The sequence below is a fragment of the Coptis chinensis genome, chromosome 4, assembly GCF_015680905.1.
Source record: "Coptis chinensis isolate HL-2020 chromosome 4, ASM1568090v1, whole genome shotgun sequence".
Lineage (NCBI taxonomy): Eukaryota > Viridiplantae > Streptophyta > Magnoliopsida > Ranunculales > Ranunculaceae > Coptis > Coptis chinensis.
In genome coordinates this window covers 106,507,658-106,525,901 of record NC_141459.1, presented here as the reverse complement: position 1 = coordinate 106,525,901, position 18,244 = coordinate 106,507,658, and the positions used below count along the sequence as shown (strand labels likewise).

Here is an 18,244-nt window from a genome sequence, read left to right as displayed (position 1 = left end):
ACTTAAATCTCCAGGAAACAGGAAAGCGGATTGTTCCCCTATATCTAATTCACATCACCTGGCATTTCTCAAAAATTTAATCAAGTACCCCAGAGGCAAGAGTCCCCTTTTACTTTCATGAAGTTCCATGCAACAGATGAAAGAACATCAGAGTAAGGCAATACGTCACAAGTGAAGTGGCAACTCTGGTCTGCTGGGAAAAGTACCACTGTATTTTAACCTTAGTAGCCAGAAATAATAGAAATGAAAAAATCAAATCAAATTTCATTCATATCACCCGAAATGGGATATTGTTTGGATTTGTTACAGATGATATTTTCAAACATAAACACCCCACACTCGACAAATGGGCTTATAATGGTACACTTTCATAACTTCACTTCACTGCCAACAAACCGAAATCACAATAGAAACCAATCACCCCATCTAAAATCACACATTTCACACCATACAAAATACACAACAAAGGAATAAACAAAAGAACAAAACCAGATCAAAGCCTCTATCCATGATTAGCATCTATTGTGGTGCCTGACCTGGCTTGTGAAATCCGGTTGGCATAAATAGTCACCAATCGCAGCTGCGTACTGTTAAGCCCTTCCAAATATGGTAGGAATGACTTCCCAAGCATGATGTAGATGTCGACAAGACAAAAAACCACAGTCTGTGCCATGCAAAAGTTTAAAAAAATCAAGATAACAGATAATAAGACAACAGATATGCAAAGGACCAACACTTCCATGTGTCTAAAATTCAATAACAGAACTCAAAACTCAAGTAAACTGACAACACAGGTAATTCTTATCTATACATCTAGGAAATGACATAGCACACCTCACAGGAAACTCCTGGTATCAGGAAGTCCCCATTTGAAGGGCAAATGTTGTGTTATCTTAAAGAAGGTTAGATCTGGTTCTGGGATCAAGTGATCCATTCTCATTAAACTATGACCTTAAATCTTAACAGAAGAGGCTAAGGTCCAATCACATTTCAAGATTAAGTAAATGAAGAGTCACTTCCCACTCTTTATGGGTTTTTGTCTCTGTCCTCGAATGTGCATTGAACAAAATGAACTCGCTAAACACTTCCCCATATTAAGCAAAATGTTACAAATCAATGAGAACGAGTACCTTACGAACATCTGCACTCTGATTTCCAAAAGCATCAAAAAGAGCAGGCAGAAACGAAGACAATTGTGCCATAAGTTCTTCCTGTGAGAGTCGGCCAACTAACTGAAAAACATGTCAAAAGAAAACAGAAAAATAGCAATATCACAAACCAAATGCTGAAAAGTTTCTCCGACTCCAAAACTCGAGCTAGAACAATTGGATCAGGATCTAACGATATCTGAATTAAGTTGCGACATTAACTCATCAACTGCCAAAGCACTATAAGATAAACACCAAAGTCATCATGCTGAAGAAGCTATGACACCATACCATTTTTCCCTGACAAGATTATGGCAATACAGTCGGTCTATCTCTAAGGTCGTCCATCACGGCCTGCTTGCACTCAACCACTTGGGATTTATCCATGACTTCAAATTGAAAAAGTTATCCATTTATGAAGTAAGGAAGCTAAATTTCCTTAGTGTGGTAATGCTAGTGATGGGACGACTAGTACATGTAAAGTGGAGAAAAACTAAGCTTTGTTACTGCTACCAATTGCAAAATTGTAAGTACAAAGAAACCTTTGGATGATGATACCAGAGTTACTGATCTCATTTAAAACAGGTTTGCCCATCCAAAAAAAAGCTCTAAGCTAAACAATAATGCAGCAAGTATCGTCTGACAGTGCATATCACGTGATATGCATGTATGTGAAGTCAACGTTAGACGTTATTGCATTTTTTAAGCATTAACTCATATAATTAACTGAACCAATCAGCCAAAAAGAGAGAGGGAGCAAAGTTTTATGAGTAAGTTGTATGTGATTCTTGGATGAAGTCCTTAAAGTGATAGGACTTTTTCTTTATCAGTAAAAGTGATAGGACTTTTGGTGTGTGAGTCTGTGCAATCTCTACAAAATAAGGCCCTTTGTCACATCTAACTTTATAGTAAATTGAATCAAATAACCAAAACAACACGGCAACATACTCTAACGATCTCTCATATAAATACCTTTGTCAAACAATTGATACAAGTCACAAGAGTCTTCTCATCTTCGCTTACTAATAAAGGAACAATAACCTGCAAAGTTAATAAAAAGGGTAAATTGGAGCAAAGGAAAAATTTATCAAACAAAGGCAAAGGCACACTGTAAGCAGTAAACGAAAACAAATATATTATATGAGGGGAAAACTGAAAAGCTTGATACTACAAAAGTGAAATTGAGGGATAGTGTGTATACACAGAGGCATTGGCATGTGACAGAAATTATGTACTTTTCAGATTAATTTAAGGTCATAACTTGTGATCCACGAGATCTATCAAATAACAAATTCAAAACAACAATTTTGTTTATTTCTAAAAGGCATGTGATGTGTTTAAAAGCACAAAAGCATGCCCTGGAGGCACAAGGGTTGTAGAAAATATGATTTGACCTATCGGGTCGGCTGGGACTGACGTGAGCACTGGCAACCACTAGTGTGTAAACACACACTGCAACAGGTATTTAAGGACTTGTTACACACACTGTGCTGCAAGCATTTTTGGGTATCTACATTGAGTCCTTTGCATAATGAACGAAGGCGTGCAACCGCCCTTCTGTTCAGCATTCAGTGATCAGAGGCTACATTCAGACATACATATATATGACAAACGGAATCAACACAAATATTAAAAAACTTGTATACAACATAATTTTTCTCAATTGACTTACAGTTAAACATCTGAATGGATCATACTGACATAATACAATGGTCAAACATCGCTCTGCTTCACTAGAAACCTGAACAAAAAGAGATTTGTCAAAGTATGATTTAAGTATTAAAATCATAGGGAAGTATCCCAGGAAAAACATACCTTGGCTACCATATCCTTGTTAACATGAAGTAATTTTTCTAGCACAACCTCAACAGAATTGTCCATGGAATCTTTCTGAAAGTATCAAGAATAACAGTATATTTAGGATTAATAGTCTTGTGAAAACAACTTTTGCAAATGAACATAATTAATCCAGCACCGGATCTGGAAAAAACAACAGACCTGATTGGTGAGCATTTCAACTAACAATGAAAGTGCAAGTTCTCTGATCGAGGAATCAGGATCATCCAGCACCTCCAATACAACTGTGAGAATCTGGTTGAAATACTGCCCACAGACGGCCTAAATAATATTAGTAAGAAATGTAATGATTAAATAGTATGTGCTGATAAGTACGTTCAGGTCACAAAGAATATTTGTTGCTCTTGAAAAACCATGGACTCCGAAGAAAAATTAATGATAACCAAAAGAGAAGGAATACGAGAAAATTCTAGAGATTCCAGAAGAACTTGAGAGCTGGACACTTAAGAGTCTATGTAATCCGTATCTAAGTTCCAGAACCATCATAAACCGACACTTCTAAATAATATAAGTTCCTACTATTTGATACGTCTCTATAGCATTAAAAGGGTAATGTTGACAACCAATGCATTTAAGAACCTCTTAAGACGCTGTACACACATATTATATTGTTTCAACTGTAATGTAATCATGTACCAATATGTTTTTATATCCGTCCTTAAGGAGATGAGGTTTCATGATCATGTGTGTAACTGTGATACAATTATGTTGCAAGTTGAATCTTCTATGAGGTAAGTCTTTATGAGGGTTGATTACTCTTGTAGCTCCTTCCCCACAAGCAATCTATTTTACACAACCACCACCCCCCCCCCAGTTCCTACATTCTAGATAAGTGGAATCACGTAGCATTAAATTGCTCAATAATACCTTGCCAGTCATAAGAAGCTTCAAAGATATTGATTCTGGAGCAGAATTCGTTAGGTATTTGGAATGGGGATATCAATCTTGGACTGGTAACACAATGAAGTAAATTCCTCTAAACACCAACAACAGACACATGACGAGTGAATATCTATCTTCTACACAGGATTCAATTCTACCTATGGAGATTATGAAGAGGAAAACAGAAGTAATGAACTCAAGCACTGAAGATTTCGGATGAAAAAGAAAGAAAGAACCGAAACAGGAGAAAAATACATTGAATAGAAGATTTGCGTAGCCTGGTAATAAAAAAGAACTACCATAAAATCAGAACAGTGCTTGAATGCAAGGAAATGGTACCTTGCTCCAGACTAATTGATCATTAGCCACTGAAAGATCAATCAGCTGCTGAACTGCAACACGCTTGCTAACACTTTCATTCTCATCGCTGCCATTGCAAATCTGCACATAAATACAAAACATGATTTCAGAAAGGAGTTTTCCAAACAAGTGATGAGTTTCACATATTCTCATGTACATGAGCAAATAGCATTTCTCTAAGAATATATTTCTAGCTTGATATTTTCAGGTCTTACCTGATGCAGAATTTGAGGGATGCTAGTCCCTACGTCTGGAGTGGAACTGGTCTTGGTAACTGTTAGATTCTCATGATTAAGGTCCAGTTCTGAACTTCCGTTACCAAGCGTTAATACTGGAACTTCTCCATGACCAGAGCTCCCCATTCCATTAACGTCTAGTCTTGGAGTTGATAATGAACTCTCTAAACCCATGACTGGATCAGTATTTTCCAGATGGGTCGTCCACAATCCCATATTTTCAACCACACCATTCACATTTGATGTCAGATCCATGCTTTTGGAAGTAACAACCTCTGGATAAAAACTAGAATCAAGACCCTGATATAACTGATCCCGAGTATCATCTGAACCTTCATGCCCAATAGAGCCTGTGATCAGAGTCGATTCCTGCATGGAATTCCACTTCCTTCCACCTTCACTATCGACAGAACCAGCAGAATACCTTCCGAAAATTTGACTTTTCTTTGATGCTCCTGTATATCCTTCTTCTGAAGAAGTTCCTACAACATCAGACTGGTCGAAAAAAGATTTAGAATGATGTCGCTCTCTTCTGTTCTGCAAAAAGTTCATGAGGTCGACCTCTATACAAGGCGTGAACTGTTTAAGCGCTCGCCTCAACGAATTTTGTTCTTCAACTGACAGACTAAGAATGAAATTCAGGACAGATGCTGAATCGAAATGGGAATAAACCGCTATGATACTCGTTATAGCTGCTTCCTTCAGTTTTGTATTCTTGTCATGGACCAAAGGTGCCCACTTAGCAAGCCACAATTTCAGGATGCCACTGTTACCAGAACGTTCAGAATTTATTGAGTTCTTGTTGAATGAGTTGATAGCAAACTCAATAACAGCCAACTTCGCCTTTGGTGAACGTTGCTCATCAAGAGAACGAAGCAAAGCAGGAAGGAGAGAATCTATACCATAGGTCTTACTCACAGTTTCTAGAGTTGTTGAGCAAGACTAGCGAACTAACTCTTTTTGGTCGATTAACTTTGAAAAAACATGAGGCAGGATCCTTTCGATATAACTTTCAAAAGGCTTTCTGCAAGAAGGAATCCTCTCGGCAAGTGTTGAAAGAGCTGCCTGTGCAACTTTATGGTGAGGATCATCTAAGTGTTTGAAAAACAACTTCATAACCTTCTCGAAACTCTGTAATTTCTTGGACACCTTTTGGTCCTTGCTGCAGCAAAGTCCGGAGATAATTAAAAGCAGAAACTCTGGCAGACCAGTCAGAACTAGAGCTCAAACCCTCCATCAAAGCATCATTAAGAGACACTGGACCCTCCATGTAACTTGGCATTTCACCAACTGCAAGTTGGCTATCATCAAAACTATTTCTATTGTTAGCAGATACCCGTCCAGTTACATGTTTTCTCAAAAGCGGCCTCTGGAAATTGGGGATAAAATTGTTTTGTGAATCCCTGTTTCAGGGATCTTTATAAGGTGTGTCTAGATACTGCCTATCCATATGTGTGTTTAAATATCTTCTGTTGATCCTCATATCAGTATTTTCTTCAATGTGACTCCCATCCTGCAGTCTCTCAGAAGTTCTCTTGGTAGTATATGATGAAAAAGGCTCAGTTGACAGGCTGCTGCGGTAGGAAAACTTGCTGGGATCTTTGGAAGCATGAACCTGAGCACTGATAAGATCGGATGTTATTAAACCACTGCTCTGACTACTACCTGTAGAAATATTGGAGGCAGTTGAATCTACCAATACTGAATCCATGCGATGACTTGAAGAAGGAACAGCAAGAGAAAATGGTGGATCACGAGCTGATGGAGTGTCAACTCCTGCACTAGGGGAACAGTGATTAAAGCTTAGACATTAAAGAAATGGTTAACAAATCCATAATGCAGTAAATTGTTAAAATAAAGTTCTGTATGGATAAACTTATTCAGAATGAATAATTACAGTGTAATATTAAGTATGTAGTTGAGCTGAAACATTCCGTACCAAGGTCCAAGCTAGTCGATCGCAAAGGCTTGTCAGAGATATCCAAACCTCTCAGCATGCTTTCAATAGCACTAACTTTTTGTTTACTTGCATGCAGCACACTTTCAAGACTTCTCTCCGTACCTTTTCCTAAAGATACTTTCAAGACTTCTCTCCGTACCTTTTCCTAAAGATACTTTCAAGACTTCTCTCCATACCTTTTCCTAAAGATTTTGCTTTCGATAAAACAAGACCAGAAGAGAGAGGTGTTCCTGAGGGTAGAGTTGCACTCCTGTCCATTGCAACAATTGCAGAAGTTCCGTACCCAGGTACATTAGAAGAAGGTGTTTGGGATGGAGTACGCAATGATTGCACCCCTCTATCACGAAGTGAAGGAGAAGCATATCTCCTGTGGACACCACCTTCTTCTTCATTTATAACCTATACGGAAATGCATCAACATCAAGCACTAAGTTTTTATATCATCAATAAGGGATCCCATGAATAGATGGAAACAAATACCCTTTGAATGCCAGGATCAAAAGATGAGAATAGACGCCTGGAACGTTCTGGCCAAGTTTTTGTAAACATCCGATAACAAGTTCTCGCAGTTGATCGCACCTGCAAAGTTTCATTTCCCACTAGGTTTATATTAACTGGCAAACTAAAATATCTACTTTCCCCAGTAGTAAGTAATTGCCACAAATAAATTATTCATTGGGATATTTTCTACCGTAAAAGAAGATGTAATTCAAATTTTTAAATGTGTAATTAAGTCAATAGCTAAATGCCAAGGAAGCAAAAACAATCAACTGTAAACCAAAATACTTGTCTTTACTTATTTTACGTAGGTTGAATTCACATTAAATCATCAGGATCTTTATTTCTAACTAATTTATCAGCAGAAAACGTGTTCAAAAAAGACCCACATGCAAAAGGGAAATATAAAATGAATGAAAAGCTTTAAGACCAAAATTTAAAGGTGTTAACAAACTTGGTTCTCTTAACCAAGTCGTGTACATAATGTGCACACTCATTTCCACAAAACGTGGATTTATGACATTGAAAGATATATAAAATCCTATTCAACTGCATGTGCATTCGTCTCTCCCTAAGACACACTCCGATAGTCTTAGTTAGAATTCAAAATTCTCATATAAAATTGTAGTCATAACCCATCAACCAAAAAAATAATACCTCACTCATTGCATCTGCTACACAGCACTTTATTAGATCTTCATAAAGATCTGCCGCTCGTTGTATTTCTGGTGCATCTGCCCAGTACTCGAGTATCAGAAGTGCATAGTCACAACCAGGAACGGAGCTAGGAATCTAACCTAGGGGGGCGAGTATATACACATAGTCAAAATACATGAACGGCTTAACGAAGCCAGAAATCTGACCTGGGGGGAGTGGTTATACTATTTTAGAAAATGAAATAGCATGAAGCGTGTTTATCACTTTGACCATGTAATTAACAAGGGATATATAACAAAACGTATTAGTAGATGAAGTAAAGCATTCAAATTATGAATATACCACATGGATCTCGAAAAGGAACAATCAAGGCGGACTAGGAGAAAACAAAGAATTGGACATTTTTTAAGCTCCCCACAGTCATTTATATAGACTATTTTAAGAGGTATGTTCCATATATTATGTGCACTCTGAGCTTTTTCGTCTCCAAAAATCTCAGCCAAATCGTTGAATTGAAAAAAATAGTTTAATATTAAGGTTTTAAAATGCTTACATCTTCTTCTAACACCATTTCCATCAGAATTGGCAAATCCTTACTGTGAATTGAAATAAATTGGTTTAAAAAGTTATGGAAGGATTAAAATGAGCGATTTCTCCCTTTTTTTTTTCAAAACTCAGAAAGGTAAAGTGAAGAGTAAAAACAGAATAGGACCTTATTAAAAAAAAGTGTATAAATAAATGGTATAAGAGCATTCCCAATGCAAGTGAGTATGATGGGAAATTGAGAGTTTTCACCCCTTTAGAGCAAAAAACCCTTGCCCAACGCAAGGGTGACAAAGTTGGTGACTTCTAACTAAGTCACAACGAGAGTAGCAGTTGTTACCGAGATTTTCACTGAGTTGTGAGCTTCGGACGGAATGTTTTATTCTGTCTCGTGTGTTTTTTTAAATTTTTCGGTTTTTTTTTACGAAATGAAACATTCCGTCCTGTCTGTTTTTTCGACTTTTTTCGATTTTTTTTTAAAATTTCGGACGGGATGTTTCATTCCGTCCGGTGCATTTTTTCGATTTTTACATTCAGATGGAATCAAACATTCCGTCCGAGGTTTAAAGTCACCTCTGCATTGGACAACATTTTCTTGTTTTTCACCACAAAGTAGCAAAGAGGGGAAATAGAGGGGATATAGTCCTATGTGGAGGTGAAAAAAAATTGCTTGCATTGGGCATGCTCTAATAAGGCTTTATTTTTTGATATTTAGAGAGAGCAAGTAAGCCGTGACTTTGCAAGGATTTTCTGCTCGACTTAATTGTGTGTTACTTGACTTATTTCTATTATCGGTCTCGTCCCTTTATACTCTCTAAGGGTAGATTAATGATAAAACATTGGCGTTTGATATGATGCTCCTACACCTATTATAAGAAGACTATGATGTGGCTTCACGTTTAAAAAACATAGTCAAAAAATTTGAGAGGGCGGTAGTAAAACTTATTTTGAAGGGGGGTGAACCTCTATGCATTCATAAATTTTCATACTGATAATATATAGAACATAATGGTTCTTCAAAACCTTTAAGGGGGGCGACCTCCGCCCCCCCCCCCCCTGTCTCCATCTATGGTCACAACACCTGCAGCATAAAATGTAATTTATTTATTAAAAAAAAAACTTCCACCTGAAACAAGAGGCACAGATAAATATACCTGGCACGGAGCACTGCATTGCGGTCATTTTAGCACAATCAGCAATTCGAGGGACACCGCAGCGCCTTTGCAGTTACGCAACATCTGAAATATGAATATTATTTTATCAAAAATAGCATATATATAGATTAAAAGAAATTAGAAAATTATAGAACCAATTTAGTAGTACCGTCTTTATGCAGTTGTCTGCAGACTCAGCAATCACAAGTACAGTTATGACGACAAGCTTGAAAAGAACCTGAAAGTAAGATGATAATGTCAGTGGAAGCAATAGCAGAAAGAGAGAATTTGTCCAAGAAAAGGTGAACTTACTGGAATGAACATCTCAGCACATGCCTCAAAATCTCCCAGAAGCTCCTTCGATAATAAGCACAACAGATGGCAAGCCTACAGTGAGAAAACGATAAAAAGGTTTGTTGGTTGAAAAAATGGTTCAAATCATTTTCAATACACCTGATCAAGTAATTTAAGTTGACAGATTTAAGTGTGGTAAGAAGACACATAACTCTAATGCAGATGTTTTGTTTGCCTTTCAAGGTGCTACCAGACACAAGAATGTTCTTGTTCAAGAAATGAGCAGTAATGAACTTGGATTAAAAGAATGCATTTTACATGGTATAGAGTATAGATAACATCAGACTATAATCTGACTCCCTTAGAGCCATTATGATCCTTGGAGATAGACAAGAACCCCAATGGTATTGGGTGAAAACCTAAAACCCCTTCAAGCATCTATCAAGATTCTATTGGACAGGATTCAAGAGGTAGAGTAGCTCATGTCTTGATGCATCCTAGAGTTAATCATTCCCAAATTAGTTACTACTAGTATACTGCTAAGCAGTGGGGGTGAGCGGAGTGGGAGAGGAAGATGGAGGAGTGGGGATGGAGAAGGAGAGGGAGAGGAAAAGGGAGAGTGAGAGAGACAGAGAAAAAACAGAAGGAAGAGATGAGGACAGACAGAAACCAACCAAGTTGGTTTTTGTCTGCATAACCCCCCCTTCTCCCAAAATGTTCGCTCCGCTCACGGATTAATATTAGTATTTTTAGGGATTTTTAGGAATTGAATCTAATTAGTGTTTTCGAGTATTTTAGGCTATTTCTATTTTTGGGGTTATTTAAACTATGAATCTACTATCTATATCTTAAAAGCGTAAACTTTTAAAAAATTTTTCTCTCCCATGGCAAGACTCTAATATGAGAGTTAAACTTTTTCCTATCCCATGTGTGATCCAATATGAAAGATAATATATTCTAATAAATTACAATCCCACCTACATCGAACTTCTTTGGAGAGTTTGAGTGTATTTCTAATTATTATATTTGTAGAGTTTGAGTGTATTTCCAATTCTTATATATTTAATCAAATAAAAAAAATTGCTAAAAAATAAATGATTTGTAGAAAATAATTTTCTATTACGAATCAAACACTTTTTAGTGTTACTGATTTTATATATTTGATCAAATTAAAAAAATTGCTAAAAAATAGGTGATTTGCAGAAACTAATTCCCTATTACAAATCATACAATTTTAGTGCCTATGATAAATCACTGACTTATTTCAAATATATCCTTAACACGGCCTCAAAACATAGTTAAAAACAATTATACAAAAAATAACATCACAAAATATATAATAGAAAATGAAAAAAAAAATAATAACGGCAAAACAATAATGACAAATATTTTAAAATATGTATAATACTGAATAAATCTAACGTCAACAAACAATTAATAGGGAACCGAAAACTTGATGCAAATGTATCGAACTAACCTCAAATAATAATTAATAGAAAATCGGAAATTGAATGCAAATGCAAGCATTAAACTAATCTTAAAAAGTAATTAATAAAAAATTGGAATATGGATACAACTGTATTAAACTAACCTCAAAGAATAATTAACGGAAAATCAAAACTTGGATGCAAATATATCAAACTAACATCAAAAAATAATTGTCGGAAAATCAGAAACTGGATGCAAATGCATTGAGCTAACCCTCAAAGATTAAATTAACGGGAAATCGGAAACTAGATGCAACTGCATTAAACTAACCTAAAAAAAAAATTATAAATTGGAAACATAATACAAATGCGTGGAACTAATCTTAAAAAATAATTAACGGAAAATCGAAAACCGGATGCAACAGCACTGAAATAATCTAAAAAAATACACTGGATGCAAAACCTCAATAAATAATTAACGGGAAATCGGAAACTGGTTGCAAATTCATTGAACTAACCTTAAACAATAATTAACGAGAAATCGGAAACTATATGCAAACGCAACTTTATCAAATAATAAACGAAAAATTGGAAACTAGATGCAAGTGCATTAAACTAATCTCACAGAATAATTAACGGGAAATCAGAAATTGGATGCAAATGCATTGAACTGACCTCAAAGAACAACTAACAGGAAATTGGATGCAAATGTATTGAACTAACCGAAAAGAATAATTAACGAAATCGAAAACGTAAATGCAACCGCATTGAACCGATCTCAAAAATAAATAACGGAATTGAAAATTGGATCTAATCAGATTGAACTAACCTCCTCAAAATATAAATAACGGAAATTAGAAACTGGATACAAATGCATTGAACTAACCTCAAAACATAGTTGGGTTATATGTTGTGGGAATGTCTCGATAAGTATAGTTTTGCATTTAAAATGGTGTTTATATTATGTCTTTCTGTATGATTGAGAACGCCTTGCTATTCGAGTAGCTTCAATATATATGAACTTCTCCTTATTAGGCAATCTCATTAAACTTCAATCAAACTTCTATTATTAAACAGCAAAATGAAGTTGAAAGGTTTTATCAAAGGCGAGTTGTGTTTTGGTTTTCACGTTATAAGAAATTTGGTTGAGTAATCAATATAATATCAATATATAATAGTTTTGCATATTTGCAAATATTTTTCAGAATAATTAATATAACAGCACCCGTTCGTAGATAATCTTTGAAGATTCCACATAATGAGTCATGCATAATTTAAAGAATAATTAACGGGAAATCGGGAACTGGATAATCTTCGATGATCCCACATAGTAAATTAAGCATAATTTACTTTTTATGTCATGTTTGCAAGGACACTATAGATGGATCAGTAGAAGTTGGTATTACACACCATATTGGATAATTATAAGAAAATCGGAAACTGGATTCAAATACATAACTGAGCTCAATGAGTAATTAACAGGAAATTGGAAACTTTATGCAAATTGCATTAAACTAATGACAGAGAATAACTAATGGGAAATTAAAAGTTGGATATAAATCTTTACAAAATATTTAACGGAAAATCGGAAACGGTATGCAAATACATCAAACAAACGTCAAATAATAATTAATGGGAAACCGGAAACTGGATGCAAATCCATTGAACTTAACTCAAAAAATAATTAGCAGAAAATCAAAAACCGAATGCAACTGCATTGAACTATACTAAAACAGAGACCTTTAAAGGAAGATTTTATCTTTCTTATGTGGCACTCTAATATGAGAGTTAGCCTTTTCTTTATCTTATGTGGCACTTTAATATGAAAGATAGTATTTTCTAATAGCCTATAATCCCACGTACATTGAACCTCTTTGGATAGTTTGAGTGTATTTCTAATACGTATATATTTGATCAAATAAAAAAAAATTGCTAAAAAATAGGTGATTTGTAAAAAGTAATTTCCTATTACGAATCAAACACTTTTAGTGTTCTAATTATTATATATTTGATCAAATAAAAAAAATTGGTAAAAAATAAGTGATTTGTAGAAACTAATTCCCTATTACAAATCATACAATTTTAGTGTCTATGATAAAGCACCGACTTATTTCGAATATATCCTATTATACAAAAAATAACATCACAAAATATATAATAGAAAATTTAAAAAAAAAAATACCGGCAAAGCAATAATGACAAATATTTTAAAATATATATAATACTGATTGAAACTAACGTAAAAAAACGTAACAATTAATGGGGAACCGAAAATTGGATGCAAATGCATCGAACTAATATCAAATAATATTTAACGGGAAATCAGAAACTGGATGCAAATGCAAGCATTAAACTAATCTTAAAAAGTAATTAATAGAAAATCAGAATATGGATAGAACTGCATTAAACTAACCTCAAATAATAATTACCGGAAAATTAAAACTTGGATGCAAATATATCAAACTAACATAAAAAAATAATTGTCAGAAAATTGAAAACTGGATGCAAATGCATTGAGCTAACCCTCAAAGATTAAATTAACGGAAAATCGGAAACTAGATGTAACTGCATTGAACTAACCTCAAAGAAAAATTAATTATAAATTGGAAACATAATGCAAATGTGTGGAACTAATCTTAAAAAATAATTAACCGGAAATCGGAAACTGAATGCAAACTCATTGAACTAACCTTAAACAATAATTAACGGAAAATCATAAACCGGATATAATTGGTATAATTGGTAGAATAATTGGTATAATTGGTGGGAAATCGGAAATTAAATGCAAATGCATTGAAATAACCTCAAAGAATAGTTAACGGGAAATCATAAACCGGATATAATTGTATCGAACTAACCTCAAAACATAAATAATTAGAAACTAGATGCAGATGTATTAGACTAACCTTAAAGAGTTATTAATAAGAAATCGGAAACTGGATCAAAATGCAATGAACTAATCTCAAAGACTAATTAACGAAACATTGAAAAATGGATGAAACTACACTGAACTAACCTAAATGAATAATTAACGGGAAATTATAAATTTGATGTAACTGCATTAAACTAACCTCAAAAAATAATTAAAGGGAAATCAGAAACTTGATACAAATGCATTGAACTAACTTCAAAGAACAATTAACATAAAATCGGAAATTGGATGCAACTGCATTGAACTAACCTCAAAGAATAATTAACGGAAAACCAAAAACTGGATGCAACTGCATTAAACTTAAATAAGAAATTAACTAACGGGAAATTAGAAATTGGATGCAAATGTATTGAAATAATATCAAAAAACAGTTAACTAAAAATCGGAAGTCGTATGTAACTGCATCGCACTGACCTTAAAGCATAAATGTCCACTTTTTTAGCCTTCTCACATTAGTAATTATGAGTAATTAGGAACCCAAAACAAAAGTGAGTTTATAAAAACAGACTCTTACATGTATGCAAACAAATTGTAAACTATCGAACTAACTTAGAAAAGCAATTAACGAAAAATCGGAAACTGGATGCAGATGTATTGAACTAACCTCAAAGAGTAATTAACGGGAGATTGGAATCTGGATGCAAATACACTGAACTAATCTCAAAGACTAATTAACGAAACATCGAAAACTGGATGCAACTGTACTGAATTAACCTTAATGAATAACTAACGAAAAATCATAAATAAGTGGATGCAATTGCACTGAACTAACCTCAAATAATAATTAACGGGAAATCGGAAACTTGATGCAACTGCATTGAATTAACCTCAAAGAATAATTAATGAGAAATTGGAAACTATATGCAACGTACTACATTAAACTAACTTCAAAGAATAATTAATGGAAAATAAAAAAAAAATTGATGCAAATGCATTGAACTAATAACCCTAAAACATATTTGTATTATATGTAGGGGGAATAAATGTCTCGACAAATATAGTTTTGCATTTTAAATAGTATTTATTATAATTCTTTTATTGTGATTGGGAATGCCTTGCTATTCAAGTAGCTTCAATATTATCTTCGTTATATTGGGCATTCTCACAAAACTTCAATCAAACTTCTATTATTAAACTTAACAATAAAAAGAAATCGATGAGTTTTATCAATATTTGGTACTTCCTTTTTATAGAGAGTGGTCAAGAAATTTCAATGAGTAATTAATATAATTTTCATATCTCATAGCTATGCATAGTTGCTAATATTTTTTTAGAATAATTTAATATAATGACACTGCTAAGTAGGACACGCCTCACGTGATAAATCTTTTTCAAGTGGGAGTAGTGTATTCTTTGAGGATATGGAAACAATCAATCTGTTTTAGTGATTTGTACACATTACGTAAGCCGAATGGTGATGATTTACCGCAAATCACCATAAATCTAATAAAACTATTATACAAGCTAGATCAAGTTTAAGATAATTTCATTTAAAAATTACGGATTAATATTCTAAACCACAATGTGAAGAGGCTATCTCAATTTGATCCTTTAGTTTCCAAGTTCTTATGCACTATAATCGTTGCTCATTAATGTATTTCGGTTTATTTTCAATAAAAATATATTCTTATTCGAAAATTTGCCGCTAAATCACCATAAATCTAAGAAAACTATTATCTGAAATTAGATCGAGTTTAAGATAATTCTATTTAAAAATTACTTAATTAATATCCTAAACCACAAAGTAAGAGGCTATCTTAATTTGATCCCTTAATTTCAAGTACTTATGCACCATAATCATTTGGGCATTAATGTATTTACAACTTATTTTTAATAAAAATATATTCCGATTCGAAAATTTGTGTGAGACATTTTGTAAAGCCTTTTCAGCACACAAAATATTTAATAGATACCGGGCGTATGCCCGAGTCCAAAATCTAGTTTAATGTTTCTATTTTTGAGGTTATTTTAACTACAAATTTAATGTTTCTATTTTGATTAGAATTGGTTTTAGACTAGGTTTCTACTTTGGAAGTTGTAGAAAGTTAAAATTTGAGTTGTAGGCCTTTGGCCATAGTTATAGTTGATGAATAATAAAGTTTGAGTGTTAGAGAAAGGTTTTCTCAGTTGAATCAATGCCAGGTGAAGGAGGAGGTGGGTGGGATCATAACAGAAGACAATCAAGATTTTGATGACCTGGAAGACTATGAGGAAGAGGGTAGACTCAACTTTAAATGCTCCAAAGAGATCAAAAGTGAGGAAGAGGGAGAGAGTGGCTATGAGAGTTGATGGAGGAGGATTAGTGTAAGGGAAAAGGGTGGCTTGGAGGGTGATTCCCTGGGAGTTGATCGGTCAGCTTAATGGCTCTTTCTGGGATGCCAATTTTTTTTTTCTTTCTTTTCGTTTTCGTTTTCGTCTTTTTGTTGTATACGATCTCATCTCCGTGCATGCATTGCTTTTTCTTTCTTTGGGTTCTTTCGTTGTAAACTAGTATTATGCGATCATGCATGTCCTGCCTCTTTCTTATATACAGTTAACTAGCTAATCTTAAGTCTTAACACATTGACAAAAGTGTTGTTATTTTTAACCCAAAATATCTCATTTAGTAATTCAACATCATACTTAATTATACCAATAACAACATTTTATCCTTTAAAATATTAGCATAGATAATTAAATTTTATCAAAAAATATTAATATATTAAGTTATTAACATACAATGACTACATTAGACAGTTATAGTGATAAAAAGAATAAATCGAAGTAGACTTTTTGTAACCAATTTAATTTGAAAAAAAAGAAGTAACAACTATGCTCTTTCTCACAGATAAAGTACCTAAACTATGTAGAAGATTAGGGGTAAAGTTGAAAAGTTAAAAATGAGATGTCTTAGGGTGTGTTTGTTAAAATTTTACTAATGGAAAAGAAATGAAATAAAGAAAATGGTCCACTGTGGAAAGGAATGGAATGGAATGGAAAGAGTTTTAAGTATAGTGTCTGTTTGGTAAACTGTGGAAAGGAAAGTAAGACTGAGGAAAAGAATAATCCTGTTTGTTATGCAAAAGCTGTGGAAAGGAAAAGAAAGTTGTAAACATGAATAATTCATCCATATTACTTATCATTTTTCTCCAAAACTCATTGCTCTTGGAAAAAAAAAAAAAAAAAAAAAAAAAAAAAAAAACAAATGGCATGACCTTTTTCATTTCGTTGATATATACATGAAACTTGTAAATTAAAATGAATTTAGCATATAGAACCGGAAAAAAAATTTGACAAAAACTACCCTATTTTAGGAGTATAAACACTTGTATGACACCTGCAAACTCATATATAATATTTTCTAACAATAATAATAGACACTTATATGACACTTCAACCCACTCCAACAACCTAGGTATTTACTTACGTTTATAGGTCTTCCTTTTCGGGTTTGCCTGCGACATAAAAAAATATTTGTTGGATTTCAAAAAAAAAATATTGAACCAATCTACACTAAAACTATCATAACTTTATTTGTATAACTCGGATTAGTACAAGGTAAATTGGGTATGAAACTACACTAAATTGTCTACAACTAACTTTCAGGACTAAATTGTCTACAACTAACTTTTAGGCCATGAAAGGAGGTTCCCAACAGAAAATGCACAGAACGCCACCAAACACAGAACTTTGTCAGAAAAATCTTGCTTGACCTACCTGCACTAAAACTGTCATAACTTTATTTGTATAACTCGGATTAGTACAAGGTAAATTGGGTATGAAACTAAACTAAATTGTATACAACTAACTTTCAGGCCATGAAAGGAGGTTCCCAACAGAAAATGCACATAACGCCACCAAACACAGAACTTCATCAGAAAAATCCAGGCTGACCATTATGTACTAAAACAGTCGTAACTTATTGTGCAAATATCAAAACAAGATGAATCCAATTGTATTGGAAAGCAGACTCGCAGATCTAAAAATCTTATTCAAGCCCCGAGACTAAATTCTCAAGCACGATTTTTCAAGAATCTTCTGAACCAACACCAGAAATTAAACCAACAAAAACTGCTTACACACTATATTATTTGTCACAAAATTAAAGGAACATAAAATCTTATCTTGGGCACTAATGACTATGTTACAATTAATCGTAGTCATCCATAAAATATGCAGCAATTACACAAAAGACTGCAGCTATTTCGTAGTCATCCATATTCCTAAGACAGTCGATCAACAGAGTTACAATTAATTAACAGATAAACATATAATATTACCAAGGAGTTAATATTAATACAATTAATTAACATATAA

The 18,244-nt window shown here is 33.9% G+C and overlaps 1 protein-coding gene and 1 pseudogene across 2 annotated transcripts in view; one reads left to right on the top strand and one right to left on the bottom strand.

Moving 5' to 3' along the window:
* LOC147506704 (chaperonin CPN60-2, mitochondrial-like) overlaps window positions 1-18,244 on the top strand; it is a 98,573-nt gene that overhangs the window by 52,050 nt on the left and 28,279 nt on the right. The window lies entirely within an intron of this gene.
* On the bottom strand, window positions 241-17,662 carry LOC147506706 (CLIP-associated protein-like; annotated as a pseudogene). Its single transcript, XR_015221165.1, has 15 exons — window positions 17,645-17,662; window positions 9,608-9,682; window positions 9,465-9,533; window positions 7,599-7,733; window positions 6,924-7,022; window positions 6,620-6,842; window positions 6,423-6,545; window positions 4,463-6,259; window positions 4,227-4,328; window positions 3,147-3,266; window positions 2,964-3,038; window positions 2,821-2,889; window positions 2,121-2,189; window positions 1,131-1,232; window positions 241-664 (listed from the first exon to the last, which is right to left on the bottom strand). The product of XR_015221165.1 is annotated as a CLIP-associated protein-like (transcript).